This window comes from Rattus norvegicus, chromosome 11, assembly GCF_036323735.1.
Source record: "Rattus norvegicus strain BN/NHsdMcwi chromosome 11, GRCr8, whole genome shotgun sequence".
Classification (NCBI taxonomy): domain Eukaryota; kingdom Metazoa; phylum Chordata; class Mammalia; order Rodentia; family Muridae; genus Rattus; species Rattus norvegicus.
Window position 1 is genome coordinate 35,969,556 of NC_086029.1, and position 20,087 is coordinate 35,989,642.

Sequence of the window (20,087 nt, forward strand, 5' to 3'; positions counted from 1 at the left end):
ACAGTGATATGTAATACAATGTGATACATAGTTATATACATGATATAATATAAAAAATAATATAATTTTTAAAATTATATATGTATACACACATTATATATATGGTATCTTAGACAGGAAAAATTGGGAGAACAGCAGGATATAGAAAATGAAGTGAGAATTATCATAATGGGAGGAGCCTCTGCCTAGGTAGCAAAGAGTTTAGTATAGAAGGAGAAGTCAGACAAATAACATCAAATTTGCTTAACAAATCCTCAAGGAATCACATTATTTTAATTACTTAAGACATTTTGTTATTACATAGAACATATTCAAATAATTTTAACCTTTTAGAATTGAAGATACCTGTAATAAAAAAGGAGAAAGGAAAGTCAAACAATAACCCTGAATGTCCCCTTGAAAATATCGGGTAGAATGAAATTACATATGCAGCAAACATAAGGCATAAAATAAATCAAGATACCCATAAAGCTTAGGAAGTAGGCAGAGAAGATCCATGCCCTAGAAATAATTACTACAGAAAAGCATCAAAACAGGACATGGTATAAATATTATGCAACGTAATTCAAGAATCTCAAGATTTTGTGATATCCATCCTAATATTTTGAAAAGGGAAGAACTGGTCAATAGGAAAATGACCTGAATATTAGAACTAATGTGGTTTTTAACCCATGCCCATATCCCCTTATATCAGTCCACTGAGACAACAAAAATGTTCCATCTACTCTCCACAGTGAAGTCCTGGAATAATGTTTCACCCTAAAAGATTCTTTAAGTGACTTCTTTAGCTCAGTGGTGAGCGTAATCACTACAAGACAATAGACTCTACCAACAAATTCAAAGTCAAAGTCCATGATACTGAAAGACAAACAGAATGATTACATCTTTGAGATTTCAAAATATCAACTCTATTTACTGCTGAAAGTAAGAAAAAGAGTACATCCTTCACTGTATATCAAAAACCCAGATATGCATGAAATGCAGTCTCAGAGATGTATGCCAGTTCTGTCAAACACTCAATGATAAATGAGCTTTCAGTTTGGGATAGTTTTGTGTTGTTACTACAAATATAAGAATCCATTTCTGCTAAAACTCCATGAGAAATTGTCTTCTATTTAATTTCTCCCAACTGAAGCAAACATACAACCTGTATATTAGTGAGATAGTATACAAAACGATCCAAATTTAATCCAAATGATACTCTAATCAGCAATTATGAAACACAAAGTAGGGAGTGAAATCTAACAGCAGAGTGACACGACCCATGGGACATTGCAGAGAAATGTAACACGCATCTTGTCTGATTTTATTGCACCTTATAAAGTATAAGAAATGCGGTGTAGGAACACTTGGAAACAAACATAAAAATATGCAAACAAGAAAAAGTCCGTATAATGAATAATAAAAATACAATGAAAAGTAAAAATATGATTTCTGTAAATACCACTGTGTGACAGGACTCTTGGGAAACTTCTAGTTTACTACCTGGTGGTTATTGATACATATATTTAAATAATCTATAAGACTCTGAAACTGTAAAGTTTCATTTAAACAAAATATTTAAATAAGTTAATGGGGGTTTAGAAATATTTGTCTAAACAAAGATAAGTATAGTAATTTTCCCTTAACGATGGTTAGTCTTAACATTGATAATTTGTGCCTTTAATTCACATGAAGATAATTTATTTTCTAACATTTAACAGTCTAATTGTCCAAGAGCCCACAACCATTACTTTTCTGTTCAAACACTTATTATACTCACAATCATCTACATATCCCTGATGGGGCTCGGCAAATGTTTGTATGATCCGTATATGCATCTGATCTGCTGGGTCTTTGGGCCACAGCATTTCAATACATGTACTGAATTTAAAATATGAATTATTAGACAAATAAGTCCAATTTACTAGCTATGCTACTGTGTGGATGGTATTCTTTATTCAATCAATGAGTGTCATGAAAATTTTGTCTCACTTTTTAAGTAATGTTGGAACATCTATAAGGTCAGTTTTATTACTAATTTAATCACTGACATCAGGGAAGAGCAAGCTTTAAGTCCAGGATGTTCCTTTTACTCTTAGCCAGGCACAACAGTCTCAAATGAATCACTGAGAAGTTATTTTAAATGGCAAGTATTTTGTTTCTTATATGTATTCATTCAGAAAAGAAAAGCTTTATTTTCATTGGTGTTTCTATGACTGAAATTTAGTGAACATGTGTTAATTTTTAACTTAAGCTAGATTGTTAAGCAAAAGGAAAGCAACCCTAAAATAAGGACTGCCCTAGTCCACCAGAACTGTCAACTTGACACAACCTGGACTCTTCTGAATTGGTGTCAATTCAGTAAGTTCCTTAATCATGCTGGCCAACGATCATTTCTCTGAGGGATTATTTTCATTGTTATTTGACATAGAATGGCCCAGCATATGCTATCCAGTATCATTTCCTGAGTATTTGTCTCAGGCTCTAAAAGAAAGCTACCGAAGTATGAAAAGGCAACTGTTTGATGTTATTACTCCTGTACCCTGTATTGCTCAAAAAAAAAAAAAGTGGTGCCTACATGGAAGACACATTATTGCGGCTCAAAAATATACTCTCTCACTTACCCATATGAGCATCAGGCAGTAGGAGTCTAATTTCTAAGCTTCTGAGATCTTTGTAAACAGGTCTCAAAGTACACAACTAACTCATGGGTTAGAGATGAGGTATACTCATTCTATGAAATACTGTCACATCAATATATCCATTAACCTTATTTAATAAAGATTATTTTTATTACTTTTAATTTTTACAGTCTAGTCATTATCTTCTACTGGTCCACCCTCCCACAGTTCCACATACCATTCCTCCTCCTCTCTGTGTCCAAGAGATTGTTCCCACGCACCGATCCCACCCTTCCCACCAGATCTCCTCACTCCACGGGGTGTCAATTATCTAAAGGGTTAAGCACATCTTCTCTCACTGAGGACAGACCAGGAAGTCCTCTGCTGTGTATGTGTCAGGAGCTTTGGATCAGCTAGTGTTTGTTTCCCTGTTGGTGGCTTAGTGTTTGAGAGATTTCAGAGATCTGGGTTACTTGAGACTGTTGGTCTTCCTATAGGGTTCCCCTCCTCCTCATCTTCTTCCGGCCTTTCTGTAATTCAACCACAAGAGTCACCTACTTCAGTCCATTGGTTGGGTGGTTCTGGTTCTGTCTGAGTCAGCTGCTTGTTGGGCCTCCCTGAGGACAGCCATGCTAGGCTTTTGTCTGTAAGTAAATGACATTATCAGTGATAGTGTCAGGGCTTGGAGCCTCCCCTTGAGATGTATCCACGTTTGGCAGGTCATTGAACCTCCTTTCCTTCAGTCTTGTCTCCATTTTTGTCCCTGCAGTTCTTTTAGACAAGAACAATTCTGGGCCAGGGGTTTTGATTGTGTGATGGCAGCCACATTCCTCTACTTGATGCTGTCTTTCTACTGGAGATGGATTCTACAAGTTCCTTCTCCCCACTGTTAGGCATTTCATCTAAAGTCCCTCTCCTTGAGTCCTGGCAGTCTCTCATCTCTGAGGTCTCTGGTATATTCTACAGAGTGCCCCCACCTCCTACCTCCAGAGGTTGCCTGTTTTTATACATTATGCTGTCCCTCAGGACTTTTCTCCTGTTCTTGCCACCTCCACCACCATACATGATCATTTTCCTCTTTTCCTCTGACCTTCCCCTTCCCTTCTCCCATCCAGTTCCCTCCCTCCCTCTCTGGATTCTGTGGTTCTTTGGATTGTGTCCTGGCTATTCTGTACTTTTTGAGATAATATCTACTTATTAATGACTATATTCCATGAAAGCCCTTTTGGGTCTGAGATTCCACATTCAGGATGATATTTTCTAGTTCCATCCATTTGCCTGCAAAACTCATATTGTGCTCATTCTTAATAGCTGAATAGTATTCCACTGTGTAAATGAACCACATTTTTTTCTATCCATACTTCTGTTGTAGGACATCTGTGTTTTTCAAGCTAAACTAACATGAAAATATTCAAAAATAAGAAAATTACCTCTACATTAATCAACAATCCTACTTCAAGCTAACTAAATTAGAATACCATCTCCATTACTTAACAAAGGCCTGTTAGAACATTCTTTTGAGAAACAGATTTGACTATTTCCATGTGGGTATAAATAGGAAACTTTTCAGTAACCAAACTTTTCAGTAACTTTTCAAAGTAACCAAAAATGAATGAATTATATGTGGTTATTATTACCATCAACACTATTTGCTCTTATTACTGCTACACATGTGAACAAGAAAACTGACATTTTGAAAAAAAAATCATTCCATATTTGTTAATTTTTTCTCGTCTGGCTTCCATGTCAAAGTCAAAGAGCAATAATTTTTTTAATTCAAGTTCTACAACTCTTGAATTATTTTGTTAAAATTCTTAAACAACTGTGTCTAAGGTGTCATAATTATTGACATGTATACATCTGATGTTTTTAAATTTTTCTTACATAACATTATTTAAGAGGAATTGTGTTTATTTCTAGTCATTTACTGTTACATTTTTTAAGTTTCTCTGACCACCCTAGTGGTACAATGACAAGATTGCTTTCAATAACCAAAAAAGTTCTGACTTGAGTAATGCAATGACCACAGTTAACTCTAACAGGAGTGCAAACATGTAGAGCAGCTTCAAAGTCTTGGCTTCTTATTTTTATTTATTCTTTTTACTAAACCTTCCATTCATTTACATCTCAAATAATATCTCATTTACCAGTTATCCCTCCACAAATCATCCCCATCCTACATTTGTGCCATTAATCTTCTACAAGACCAAGGCCCTCCCCTCCCGTTGATGTCAGACAAGGCCATCCTCTGCTACATATGTATCTGGAGCCATGGATCCCTCCCTGTACACTCATTGGTTGGTGTTCTAGTCACTGGGAGTCCTGGGTGATCTGGCCAGGATAAGTTTTGGCTTCTTTATGGAAAGACAAATGATACTAAATTTAGAGAGCAGAACATTTCTACTTTCAGCTAACACATATCCTCTCATCCACCACATAAGGGTTATTAATTCATTTTGAAGAGGACAGTGAGAGTGAACTGAACAACCACATTCTACCTAGTTCAAACAGCTACATAGTTCTTATTGTTTTAGCACTAGAAAGGAAATGTGATGGCACTGTTAAGATGTTTTCCATTTTGTGCTGATGTATGTTGGTTTGACTACTAAAAACACCTGTCTTAATGGATCTATCATTTGTTGGCTATATTAGTTCACTCTGGTTTTACTTCTATGGAGAGAACTGCAATTGTACCTACATGGAAAACCAATGCCAGAAATCAATAAATGATGACCTGTTGGTTGCCAGAATCCATTTCCTGAATGGGTCCCTTTTTATACAGTCCTACTAACCATATTGCTAAAGGATCAATAGATAATAAATGACTTGTCCATTGGGTGCAGACTATGCAAAAAATGTGTGTTTCCTAAGAATGGATCAAATTTACTGCAATGGAAGCAATTATGGATGTAGGATGATATCATTATTCAGCAAGGCAGGTCCAATATAAGATGAAGCCTATCATTGAATGAGAAGGAAAGGTAGGCAGGGAAGGAGAGAGGAGGAAGAAATGGTGAGGATGATAGTGACAGAAGAGGAAGATGATTCCAATCTAGGTGGTCCAGGTCAATTTTATTTTGCCTAGGTGGGCAGTTTCTGTTTTTATTAATTGATAGTGAATTTATTCTGTGGGATGTATTGTGGATTGAGTATTTAACATGTAAATCTGGTGGTTAGGTTACAGGCTGTTGAGTCTTGATATTACCAGGTAGCTGGGACCAGAGTTCCTCAGCTGCTGCTGAGATAAATTAATGTTAGTTCTATATGGCCCTATAGTGCCAGAACTAATTCCAGGGAGCCCTTGCCCGGGTCTGAGAGAGCTTGAAGCAGTGATAGGCGGGACCAGTCATGCCCCCTTTTAATTTTTATCGCAACACATGCCTGGAATGGGAAAATAAGAGATTAGAATCAGGAGACTCAAAACTTCCTGCTCCTTCTGTTCTCACTGTGAGTAATTCAGTATTGTTTCTAAAGATTTCTGATGAACCTTTCTCTGCAAATGTGTCATCTCTGAATTACAATGCTTATTACAAAAAAAAAGAGAGAAAGCTTACTGACCTTGATTTTGTGATGTTTGCCAATGTTTATAGATTAAAGAAAATAAACTGAAAACCTTTTTAAGAATCTCATTTCTCAATTTTAACCATTAGAATTACCTACATAATAAAAAGAACATTATCATAGACTGTATTTTCAGCTCAATCATGTAAACACAAATAAAATTAAAGACCAAAAATAAAGGTCTGGTTTAAAAGTATTGTGTTAAATCCTCCAAGACTAAATTAAAAATAAATATTCTCTTTGGAGTATATATAATTCATTAACACTTAAGCCATTTGGAATTAAAGAAAAGATAAAATTCATATTTTTATTTTTTGATTCAAAGTTAAAAGAAAACATTTCTTTTTTCTTATCTGACTATCCCCTGTATAAATATAACAGTGAGATTAATTGATTGCTTAATAGTTTAATAGCACATCAGAACTTGCATTTAAAACTTTACTTTCCAGATTTGGAACTCAAAATGATCTTGATGATCTCCAAGTATTTTTAATCTTTGGCTGCTGGCAAGGAAGTTCTGCTTACAAATATTCTCAGTTTTTCTGGAAGCGTCTGCTTTATTTGGATTAGACTCAATGCCTATTTATTCATTTCTAAAGCAACTTCTTCTAGAATAAAAACTAATTAAGTGATCATGTACTACACATATATTCCACTCATTCTATTTTTGATAAAGTGGAACTTTTTTAAATAAAGTGAATGAGATAATATGCAGTTGAATATTTAAAAAAGTAATCTCAGCCTAGACTTCAATGTTGAAATACACAAGGTAAAGTTTAAACAATTAGTTGAAGAAAATAGATAAATTCATCTTTTCTTTGAGGGTGAAAGGGAAAGGCACTTCTAAAAGCTACACAAAAGATCTTTTGTTATTTTCTCTTCCAAAAATAATAGTTATGGTTGTTTCCCTTAAAGATACAAAACAAATAATTCATGACTGACTGTGTTGTTATTTTCATACCAGTGGGACTTTAGTTCCCCTACTGATGTTTATAAATACTTCAGGTCAACAAAATTGTCTTGAATTCTCTTTCAGAGGTGTAGTTTCTTTTTTGGTGAATGTGGATATTCTCCAGAAAATAATTCTTTGCTCCCCTCAGCTTTGTGATCATGATTAACAGGAGTTAGCTTAAATTTTATTTTCAGATAGATACCAGATAAACCTCTAAAGTTGATAAAAAGCAAAGATTTCAGGCCTACCAGGAAGATATTTCTTTTCCCATTTATTTTTAAAAAAATTAACTTTTAAAATTTTATTTTAAAATTAACTTTTGTTTAAAAGTACATTAAAAACATAACATAAAAGTAACATAAAAGTTAAAACACACCAATGAGTCATTCACCAAAGCCTGTTGGGGGTACAGGTGAATAAGACTTTTAATGAACCACAATATACCATATTAACCTCTCCCTCCTCAAGGCTGATCCATATGTCTAAGAAGCAAGAGTGTTCCTCTGATTGCTGCAACCTTGGAAAGTTACTTTTTAAATAAGAAATAGTTTTATACCACCTCAATTTCATAGACTATGTACAAGGAAAGATAAGAACTAGAGAACTGACCCTGGAGATTGGGGGAGAGGAGGGAAGGTCCTAAGGGTATGAGCATCGGAGAGCTGGACCTGCACATTGCATATTGGGTAGTAAGGTGGGAGCGGGAAAGATCACCCATCCTTGCTCATGTCACTTATGGGAGGCAAGAGAGGTGGCCCTGGTCTTGAGAGCAGGAGATTTCTAGGCAGCTCTCAGAACAGCAGGCCACTCCCCTTCCCTGGACAGCAAAGTAGAGCTGGCACTGGACACAGAGGTTTCCAGTAAGCTACCCCAAGGACATAAACAAAGGAGAAACAGAGAGTCACCCTTGATGCTGTGCTTTGAGGTGCCACAGGTGAGGGAAAGATGCCTTCCTCTTTTTCCTTATCCCTTGCCTTATGGCAGGTGGGAGAGCAGGCCCCAGGGCATGAGAGTCAGAGAACTGGCTTTTCTCTTGCCTGATGCAGCACTCAAGCCTTGAACCTGGTCTGAACACCAGAGTAGATCTGGACCTAATGGTGTGGGAGCTGATGAGGATATACTAACAGAACTGACTTTCACTCTTGCTGGCAGTGGCATTGGATGAACTATCTAGGGCAGGACAGTAGAGCTCACTATAATGGTATGTGTGTGGGAAAGATAACAGGCTGACCAGGTCAGATACCTCTCAAACACAGATCTGGGGCTGTGAATTGTCCCACCCAAAAAATCTACCCTATGGATAACTCATATGCTACTGAAGTGATAAATCTGATAAATCCAAAGCTACAAGATCTCAGGGATACGATATCTGAATGGAGGCCCAATGATTTTCCATTACTGAGAGAGTAGCAGAAGCCATAAGCCATGCACCAGACCAACAACTCATTCAATAAACATTTGCAAATAAAGAAGTATAAACAAAAGGCTATACTGTGGAACACACTGTGATACACTACAGCTTACACAATGAAATTTTCATCTCTGTGCTGGGGAACGTAACAAGACTACACAGTAGGAACAAGGGGAGACAAAATATGTGGAATTGGAGTGCACGATGTGAAACTCACGAAGAACCAATAAATAGTATTTTAAAATCCATTTCTTTTTGAGCTTTCCTTCTCAGGTAACTAAGGCAAAGCAACCAGCAGTTTGTAACCTGCCCACCCTCCGCTGTAACAGTGAATAAATGTTGATCGCACTCCCGGCTGACACTTGAAATGCATCTTGTTAAACAAAATTTAATAGACAGCCTGACCTTCAAGAAGCAGCTCTGATTACATCAAGCAAACTTGCCCTTTCCAAGGAAAATGGTAGCAACCATTAATTGCTATGTCTTTAAAAAGGGAATGTTGATGAGAAAACAGAAATTAAGTTATTCTTCTATCTCTTAAATACCTAATATTTCTCATTCAAAATTCAGGTGCCAGAATATGTGAGGTTGACAAAGATACAGGGTCTGATCCACCCTGAGTATGCATGAACACTGAGTGTTCAGTGGCGGTGCTCAAAGAGAGTTCTGAGGTGCAGAATACAGCTCTTTACATTCTTTGCACCCCCCATATCCAAATCTCTAACAAAAGCTGTCATTTTCTTGAATATCAATAAAAGTGACAGGCACATAGAAGTGCAGAGACTATAACACCTCTGTCCATGTGGCAATATCTTCTATTTTTGCACCTGTTACTTGTGAAACGTTTATGTGTCCACAGTGGATGATTATTGAATATATTACTTGCATATTCCTTAGGTTACCAATTCTGATTTAAGAAAATACTTTCATATTTATAATGCAGTTTAAAAAGATTTCTGATGGCATTAAATCACACTACGGATATCTGTTTAGAGGTGTTTGCTTTATAGGAATGAATATCAAAAACAAATATGTTTAGTGTTTTAGTGTCATACTTTGTATATATATAATATAACCATGCCTATTGAAAGCAGTGTTTCTGGTGTGGACTTGTGTGATTGTAGGGGTAGTTTCTTAACCAGCTAGAGGTTTGACAATATCTGAGATCTGATTTCTGGATATAAATAAGTATCTTCACCAGACCTCAGAAAAGAAGAGGATAGCACAAATGTCATAGGCTATATATAATGTAATGGTTTTGACAATAAAGGGATAAAGGGACTGAAAAATATATTAATACAACTATTTCTCTAGTTATTTTGGTGTTTAATATGCATATGTTTAATCTTTAACACTTGAATCTCTTGATTTAGAAGTGTTTGCTGCTCTTCCAAAAGAACCAAGTTCATTTCATTTTGTCATTAACAAAGGTCATAACCTTTGTAAACCCAGCTGCTAGGAGACTGAAACCCTATTCTGGTCTTCTCTGGAACTCACATGTAGTGCCGCTCCTTACAAACAGACACAAGAATAATTAAAAAGATTTTGATCTCAAAGTTTACAACAACAACCTAATAACTAAGCAAATAATTTTGTTACATGGCGTTTGTCTTCCATCAGTCGGACTTTCATCGCTGTGACAAATACCTTATAAAAAAGTCACTTCATAGGAGGCATTGTTTATGTTGGAATCTAGTTTCTTGGGTATTAGTCCTGTGTCCTTGGGTCTGTGCACTATAGACTAGTGTTGAGGAAGAGCACAGTGGCAGAGGCACAGTGTGGCAGAGGCTGTCCATCTTATAGCAAACAGGAAGTGGAGATAGTAAATAGAGCCACTGACCTGTCATAATCTCAAAAGCAAGCATCCAGTGTCTTCCCTCGCCTCAAAACATCATCTCCCAAAGATTCTAGACATCCTAAAATTACATCACAGCTGGTAAGTAATCCTGCAACATTGACCCTATGGAATTTGTTTCATAATAAATATAAAGATATTTAACTAAACAATGTTGAGAATAGTAAAATACATCCACTTAGATAAAATGCATCAGCCAACCAAGAATTGTAAGTTGAAAGAAAATATAATTGCAAAATTATATCAAGATATTTCTCTACTTTTAATTTCTATACAGAATTGATATCCATATAAATCCTAAGTATGTAAGGGTTATCTCCAGCAAAAATATTATTTTCTTAGTACCAAGATATCTTCTTAGGGCATTAGCCCCAGTTTCAATCATTTTCTATTATATAATAATAAACTCTAATTTTGCATTTACTACATACCCCAAAGACCTGGAACACATCAATGAAAAGTACACCAGAATGTTAAAATCAACAATTGTAACAGTAGGCTTCAATTGGATGATTCTGGACCAAGTTTAAACCATGAAACTTCACAATCTCATCTTTTTAATTCTATTAAAGTACAAATAAATCTATGTTTCCATGGATGTTAAATGGTATCTTTAAAGTATATTTAAATACTTTGTCACTCTATTATTTAAATAGGCATATACATTTATACAGATGTGCATGAACTGAATGCGGGTAAATTTCAAGGAAATATTAGATAGTCTTAAAATACTGAAGGCCATCATTGTGATTGTGATTTAGTTGAGATCAGCTATCAGTGGCTCCTGCACTTAGAACAATTTGACTTTTGAAGGTTTTTAACATTATTTTTGAAAATTTACACTTTATTTTCCTTAAAACTACAGTATCCATGTTATCTTCTTTTCAGGATAGATGAAGATTATTGATCTAACACTTGGAGTCTCTGTCTAGAACCTGTAAAGTTATAATGGTCACATTTACATGTCTTTGAGGGTCTTCTCTGAAAGGAACCTCTGACATCTCTCCATAGCCTGTCAGAAAATCAAAAAGTAGTGCATGATGAGATAATTAATGTTTCTTGGTGGAAAACAGTTTGAAGGAGACATGGAATATTTGGCCTGTTGCTGTTTGACCCTTACAGGAACTTGAGGTTGTTGTATTTTGAGTGGAAAGTATCATTAGCACCCAGTTGTCTAGCACTGAAGGAAAAGCAGCCACAAGATGTTTATGTACCTTAAAAATTCAGAGTGATGACAACTTAATTAAAATAGCAATTAAGGAAGCTTTACACTTTAAAATATGTAGGTATAAACTTTGCTCTGACAGAAAAGTTGTAATTCCATAAGATCTTTACAAAAGTGTCAAACAGTAAATTTCACTGAGCAAGACAAGACTAAGATTTTGTTTTTTATATTTGTGGTTTGCATTGCGATTGACAGGGACTAAAGCACTTGAAAATGTGCCAAAACAGAGGCCGATGAAAAATCTAGAGGGAAATGGGATTTTGATATGAAAGACTCATAAAGAATACTGAAATATAACTTGAGCCTCGAAATGAAAAGGATACATTGATTTTTCTTTCAGCTCAGCTTCACAAATGCTATATTGACTCACCAAAAATAGAACTTTACAAAAGATAATATCCATATAATCTGGTAATAGAGTATTTTAGTAATACTGTTATAAATATACATTGGAGGATCTAGAGAGATGGCTCAGTGCTAAGAATACTTGCTGTTCTAGCAGAGGACCCAAGTTTATTTCTCAGCACCCATATGTTGTAACACAATTTCTTATGACAGCAACTCCAAGGCAACCTACACCCTCTTCTCGTGTCCTAAATCACCAGTATATACTTGTAAGACATGTACATGTATTGTGCCAGGAAGTGTTCAAGATCCCCAAAGGACCACCAAAGAGTTGTTTCCAATGTAATAACACTAGAGTCAAATTATTACAAGCTCAGGCTTGAGCTCTCCTCCAACCCAACCCTGACACAGCAGGATGGGAAGGGAAGGTGGAGCAGCCGTGAACCTTCAGTGGGACAAGGTTTTAAAGAGAACAGAAGTGAGAAGGGGTCCAGCCTGGCTAGAATGTAACTGAATGTCAATTGTAAGTCAACAGGTGGATGCTTGAAAGCCAGTCCATAAACAATTACAAAAGGTATGAAAGTGCATTTGAAAAAGATCATGCTAATATTTGTTTAACTCTTTTATTATTGGATAATTTATGTATTTACATTTCAAATGTTATCCCTTTTCCTCCCTCTCCCATACACTCTCCCCCTGCTTCTATGAAGGTGCTTCCACTCCCACCCACCCACTCCCACTGTCATTCCCAAAGGCATCTCCTCCTATTGATTCCAGATAATGCCATCCTCTGCTATACATACGACTGGAGCCATGCATCCCTCCATGTGTACTCTTTGCTTGGGGGATTATTCCCTGGGAGCTCTGGGGTGTCTGGTTGGTTGATATTGTTGTTCTTCCTATGGGGTTGTGATCCCCTTCAGCTCCTTCAATCCTTTCTCTAACTCCTCCATTGGGGTCCCAGTGCTCAGTCGGTTGGTTTGCTAGGAAATATCTAAGGACTAACTCTGGGTATGGGACAAGGACAAACTGTGGGGTCTTGGGTACAGCTTGGGTTCTGCTGTAGGTTAAGTTCTTTTTTTTTCTTCTTTAAGATGGAGGCCGGTCCCAAGATAGAGAAAGTTTGGCCTCTCACATGAACATGTAACTAAAAATGTAATAAAGAAATATAAAAATGAACCAGAGTTACTGCTTTGTCCTAAAATGTTTAAAATATTTTCAAAGCCTACCCTAAAATATTATAGTTAATTAGAAAAGACACTTAGAAAATATGCCTAACATATTCTTTCCATAATTATAAAATATTTATTGTTATTGAAATATTTATATTTCTCATCATTACAGTTATTATGATGCTGTAAAAATAAAAAGGCATGTGGAGCACAATGCCTAGTAGGCAAAGGAGAGAGCTGAAACGTGCTGCAGAACTGAAACTTATCCATCTAGAAGGGTGAAATAAGTAAACTGTAACAGAGGGTTGGCTTATTCTCTGATATTGATTGGTTTTGGATGATGCCTGTATTTGATAGAACAAAGAATGTCCAAAAAAACAAAAAGAGGAAATGTTAGTATTCTCTTCAACAGCTCTAAGTGCAATGCATGTGCTCAACTTGGGCAACCATATACTTAAAATCTAACATCTGAAGTGATGGCAATTTCAGATGAAGCTATTGGGAGGTTGTTGATTTCCAAATTTTTAAAAAATTTCTCATGTCCATCACCAGACAGAACATTTGTTGTATCTTTGAGAACTGATTTATTATTACACCTTGAAGTCATTTAAATGGTAATCTGCATTTCCCCCTTCAACTTTATCTATGGAAAGAAACATCTAGATTTGAGGGGTAGGATATATAAAAGGGATCTTAATGACTTTTCCTAATAATGAGCCATACAAAGTCCCAAATGTCCATCTCTCACCACCAAAGAAGGTTTCCAATAGTGGGATTCGGCTGCAATCAATTTATTAGTTGGCCAAAGAAGCCCCGTGGAAATCCCCAAACAACCCACGCTGTTGCTAAGACAATGAGTTACTCTCCTCAAACTGGATTACAGTATGATCTGGCTGGCATACAGGCATGATTTTAGTATATACCTTTAATCCCTAATATGAGGTTAGTTTGTAGAAGTAAGCAGCCTAGGCATAGGGATAGTTAGAGAAGAGAAAGAAATTCTCTGGGCTCAGCCCAAACTAAGTATTCTCACACCTTGGGTATATCTCATCCCATGATCTGAGGAAATAAAATCGGCAGTTATACTCTGTGGTTTCTACCTAGTCTTATAGCCCCTTTCTTCTTCTAGTTTGCATTGATATCAAAAGAAAAAAAAGCAAAAAAAAAGACTTAACCTGTTATTATACAATATACTCAAAATGTTTAGCCTGCTGCAAGAGAAAACAAGCAATCTTACTATACTTTGGATTTCCAAAATAATCAGTTTTTACAACTTAAGATAGTACATGACTTTAACCCTAATTTATATACTCTTCTGCGATCCAGCCCAGAATAGATTTTGTTCACCATAACTGTTTCAAACATCATAGCTGTAGGTTGATAATATCTCCTTGCAGTTATGCACGTTATTCTGAGTCAATGGGAATCAGTAGGGGTTTTTTTTTCCCTTATAAAACTCTGCAAAAGATCTCTGTGAAGGATCCCTCATCCCTTTCCTTTGCCATACTTTAATTGCTACTCAATAAATACAGAGCAAAGCTCTTTCTTAGGGACACACATAACAATATTAGAGCCCAGACAGCACTCAGGCAGGCATAGAAACATAAAGCACCCAGATCACTGATGGGTTAGTAACCATGAACTACCAACAAATGGAAGGTTTCGAGAAAGCTGTAGAATTCAAATATGCATTCAGTCTTACTCATGTTATTCTTTTCATTCATATTCATTTCATGTGATATTGATGTAATATGGTACCTCTGAGGTTATCTTTAAAACACTAAGCAATGTAAAAATATGGGTAGTTCATGATGGGGCATCCTCATAATCCAAAGAAGAGATTTTACCCCTTCTAGCATGAGAAGCCAATTAAATGATGTGAACCAGAATGTTGTCAGTAGCAGAGAAGGACTCTGCTTGTTCATTAATCTTTAACTCTCTCATCTTAAGAACTCTACAAATTATCTCTACAAAAATATCACCCAGCTTGGGCTATTTTACCAAATCCATCTAAATGTATAGAAATGTATTTCAAGTGAAGCTCCAATGACTGTAGCCACCTCCCCCAAATTCCTTCTTCCTGCGAGACAGATATCTCCACACGTCTTTCCTATCTGAATTCCTGAAACTGACTCCCACCCTTTATTCCTTATGAATGCTCAGAGCAGCTGCTAGTCATGAAACACTGTTATTCTCTGCTAGTTTACCTTATTAAGCACTAGACTTAAAAGAGAAGACTTTTACTTCAGATACTATCAATCTATTTTCAATATTTTATTTCATGATAGGAGAGGGCCCCATCTGTAAGTAAGAATTTATTTTTAATTGAGAAATGTATGTGTTAGGCACCATATATTATTTAATTACTCACAATTACAAAATTTAATTACTCTGTAAGCTTTCATAATAGGAAATGAAGCTCCATTCAGTATCTTCCACTGACTGTGGAAGACACACACTGGTCCTGGAACTGTCTTCATGAACTTGACAGAGGTTATACTGGCTATTAAAGAACAGGGAGAAGAGCCTCTTTATAAAGAATATAATGACAAACAAATTCAAAAATAATAAGGAGAAATGACAGAATGATTTGGCTTCCTTGTAATTTCCCCCTTAAAATCTATGTAAATTGAAGCAAACATAAGAAATATGGAATAAGCAGAAAGCATTTGAAAATGGGCAGCCTAAAGGCTTATTATGTTTATTACAGTTAGAATATTGTTTAGTCAACCACACATTCACACCTTTTAAAATGAGACAAAATGTTAGATCAAGAACTATGATGTTTAAGGAAGACACCACTCTCCCATGATTCAGACCCACTACTTTCTGGAGTAAGATCTGACTTTAGATACAAAGTTTGAGCTGCTTACAAGATGCTAGCTGTCCTCCTCATAAAGCTGCACACCCGATTGCACAGTCTGTGTTTACAGAGGGCAAAAATAGCAAAGATTTAAATAACAATATGATGACGTTGATCAACATAAACAACCCATAACCGAATTGTTTGGATAACAAAGGCTGCTCAACTTAACATATGTGTTTGTTTTACTAATGGTTTGTTTCTCTATTTTAACATTTTAACATGTTGCTTGTGGTTGTAAACATTAGTTTTAAATAAGATAGCTCTGAAAATTACTGAAATTTTCAGATTTATTTATGAAGGAAGAGTGTTTGATAGCAGGTTATTTGTATATATCAAATTAGATTAATATATGTACATAGGATATATACACTACTGAAGATAAAGCTGATGCTTGTAAAACCAAATCAAATCAGTAGTATTTTATCCAAGTATAAATGTCTAAGTCCTTCTATGTTTCTGAATTTTTAAGATGCATTTATTGTCCTTATTTAAAGGAGGACAGATAAGTAGTAGTGATGTGTAAGATCTTTTATTTTGTCAATAGTAGGATTTGCTAGCTTTTGTGATACTAGGAGAAAAGTAAAAATTTGAAGCCACTTTATCCTTTCAAAGGCTCAAGGGCATTTAGGTCCAGACACTGCAATAAAAGACATTGTTTATATTGAACTGCACCAATGCTGACTAAAGCCATGGAGAATATAATAAACAACAGTATCAGCATAAAAATCAGCAAAATGTTGCTGGGATTTCTCTGCCTGTAAGTCTTCCCCACTTCAGCAATCTAAACACTCTGAGGCTTAAGTATTTACTCATTCTTACTCAGATGATGGTGATCTGCCTACTTAAGACAAGCATTTGTGTGGGGCCTACTAGAGCTCAGGATGACAATACACAGAAGTAGACATTAATTCATAATGAGCACCATGAATTTTGAAGGAAGAACGTCAGAGGTTTTGTTTGTTTGTATTTTTTGTTTTGTTTTTTTACAGTCAAATGTTTATTTTATAATCATTTAACCAAAATATTGAATTTTAAATGTCAATCCAAGCTAAGTTATATAATCATCTCTCCATGATTTTAATAGAGAAAATTGTTTATAACATTTATAAAATACATTTTTACTTTTATTTAATGTTTTTATTAATTATTTGAGAATACAGTGTATTTTGATTATATTTGCTTTATCTCCTGTTCCCTACCCTCTCCCAACTTTTCTCTTATCCACCTGTTCTTTTCTCACTCGTGTCTTTATTTTTCATTTTAGGAGATGACTTCATAAAGTAGATGTCCTGGTCACCAATCTTTCCACTTCTTCTCAGTGTCCCAGATATTTTTTTTAATTTTTTTATTAGATATATTTCTTTACTTTCATTTTTAACATGCATTACTGACATAATAATAGGAGCACAAACAAAAAATTCAGATATTTCACAATTGGCTCAGTGTTTTAAATTTCTTCGATAAGGAATTGAAGGATAATAAAGTAGCAAAGATGGATGATTTTGTTTAAGCTAGTACTTCCTTACCAATTCATTTTACTAATTTTTATTTTAACACTAAGTACAAGAAGCACCAATAAAAACATGAAGAATTGACCATTTTATTATAAAGTTTGACCTTTAACAAAATTTGTTAGGGCTGAGTGATTGAGAAAAATTGACACACTGAAGTAACTGGGAGTTCACTTATAAAGTATAAATGTTTGAAGGGTATTTGTTTCCCATAAGGTCAATCTGTAGCCACACATTGTTTAGGCATGGAACTTGTGCCAGGTGTGCCAGGAACTTAATTTTTGCTATCTAAATATTTTCTAAACTGTGTAGTTTTACTTTGGATTGTTTACTTAATTTTCTCTCAACAGAGCAAGCATTCATGATTAAATTTTAATAATTGATGGTATTTAATGAGCCAATGTTCAAGTAGAATATTAAAATCATCTCATAACATGTCTTTAAAGAACAAAGGCAAAAATCATGCTTCTAAAGTACAAGTTTGCTTTAGTTGCAGGCATTCAATACTCATTGATCTTGAGTTACTATGTTGGCCTTGGTATAGATTATCCATACAATAATCTGCTAGGATTTCGACTCTCTTATCTTTTCCTAAACATGCTGTTCTTGAAATTGTAGATTTATGTAGCTGCGGAGGAATAGCAAGAGGAAACGATTTTGATAGTATCTAACAACGCTGAGCTACTGTGGGCTGAGGGGGGGAATTACTGAAGAGAGATGAGGGATTCCATATCTCAGGAAAAAGAAGCAACTAGAATATAAGAGAGAATGAGAGCTGCAAACTATCCCTGTAAAGAAAGCACTGGGGCACGCCTTACCCACTCCCCCTGTAAGAGTTGATTTCACTCAGGAATTTAGGGGTCAAGCATGGCACAATCTCAGGTTATTATCAAAATGTCAGTGTTCTCATGTGTCTCATTTATTATTAATATCTGCTCTATAATTACTATAGTAACAGTAATGTCTTGGTTATGGTTTCGTTTGCTATGAAGAGACACCATGACCATGGTAACTATTATAAAGGCAAATATTTAATCGGGACTGGCTTATAGGTTCAGAGGTTCAGTCCATTATTATCAAGATGGGAAACATGGCAACATCCAGGCAGCCATGTTACTGGAGGAGTCAAGAGTTCTTCATCTTGGTCGAAGGGCTGCTAGAAGTCCGTCCTCCAGGCAGCTAGGAGAAGGATCTCAAAGCCCACACTCAAACTGACACACTTCCGTCAACAAAGGCCACACCTACTCCAATGAAGCCATACATCCTAATAGTGCCACTTCTTCGGCCAAGCCTATTCAGACTACCTTATTCCACTCCCTGGCTCCATAGCCTTGTATAAACACGAGTCTATGGGGGTCAAACCTAGCCATATCATAATGTAAACTACATTTAGTCAAACTTCAAAACTTCCATAGTCTATAACAGTTCAACAGTGTTAAAAATTACAAGTTTGAAGTGTCTTCTGAGATTCATCAATACATTTAATTTTAATCCCTGACCACCCCCCTCTGATCCAAGCCTAGTCAAACCACTACAAATAATTTCTGATGCAGGCACAAAAAGAATTATATTATCATTTTATTTTTCTTTGCTTCACCCTAGGAAGTTAATTTCCTTGAAGTTTTCTGGGCAAAAATTATATATTAAAAACTCCGAAGGCTGAAAATTTTAATGACACAATTTTAAAAGCTGGTAATGTTATAGGATTTATTAAGAGATTTTTATTGAGACCCTGACATACCAACTGACCAATTCAGCTACCACGTGGACCCAAATCCAGCAATTGAAGTTAGTCCACTCCAACATCGACCTCATCTATAGCTGCTGATGTCTAAAAAGGAGCTGGTCCTGTACAACCAGAGCCGCATTATCACAGCAGGATATGGCGGGCCAGTATTAATGGTGTGCCAGAAAGGAAAAACCTTAAACCAGATTGACACTCGGATTCAGCCCCTGAACATGCTGCCCAGAACCAGGATCACCTTGACTCTGAGCAAAGACAGGATTTTTAAGACAAAGAATATTTCATTTTTCCAGACTAGATCTCCTTGATAGACCTCTGTGACCCATGTTGCTCGTAGAAGCCACTTTGTTATCGTTGATCCTGTGCCCTATGCCTGTGATGCTACAGCAGCTGGGAGCCATTCTGATGTCCCTAGCCCAAACTACCACCAAAGGCTACATATATTGCTGGTCCCGGGGCTGCCTGAGGCCATGGTGATGGCCAGGTCCATGTTGCTGTTGAGAGCTATGTGCTTCATCCGACTGGAGAGGGGTAATATAATGTTTGTAAGGAAGGAGAAAAGTGTGAGAATAAGAGGAGTTAGAAAACTGGGCCCGGAGAAAGAACTTTCAATTTTACCTTAATTCCTTCTCCCAATTTTTGACCATATATCAAACTACAGATTTTTTCTAACCCTTACTCTACATTGTTTATGATATTTTTATGCTTCAAATGCAATATAATACAAGAGCATATAAATATTTTCAACCAGAAAATAATATAGAATATATTACATTTCTCGATATTCTTCAAGATGTCTACAAAATCAACCAATCTCAAATCACAAAAAAAGCTGCACCAAA

At 35.9% G+C, this 20,087-nt stretch overlaps 1 long non-coding RNA gene across 3 annotated transcripts in view; it reads right to left on the minus strand.

The window, feature by feature from the left end:
* Positions 1–20,087, minus strand: part of LOC120095600 (uncharacterized) — an 89,219-nt gene that overhangs the window by 16,128 nt on the left and 53,004 nt on the right. For 2 of the 3 annotated variants that reach the window (XR_010056026.1, XR_005491161.2), the window contains one exon: positions 10,368–10,443. This is a non-coding gene — a long non-coding RNA (uncharacterized LOC120095600). Of the gene's footprint in view, positions 1–2,913; positions 3,248–10,367; positions 10,444–20,087 lie in introns of those variants that run through there. The other variant, XR_010056027.1, reaches the window with a different exon arrangement.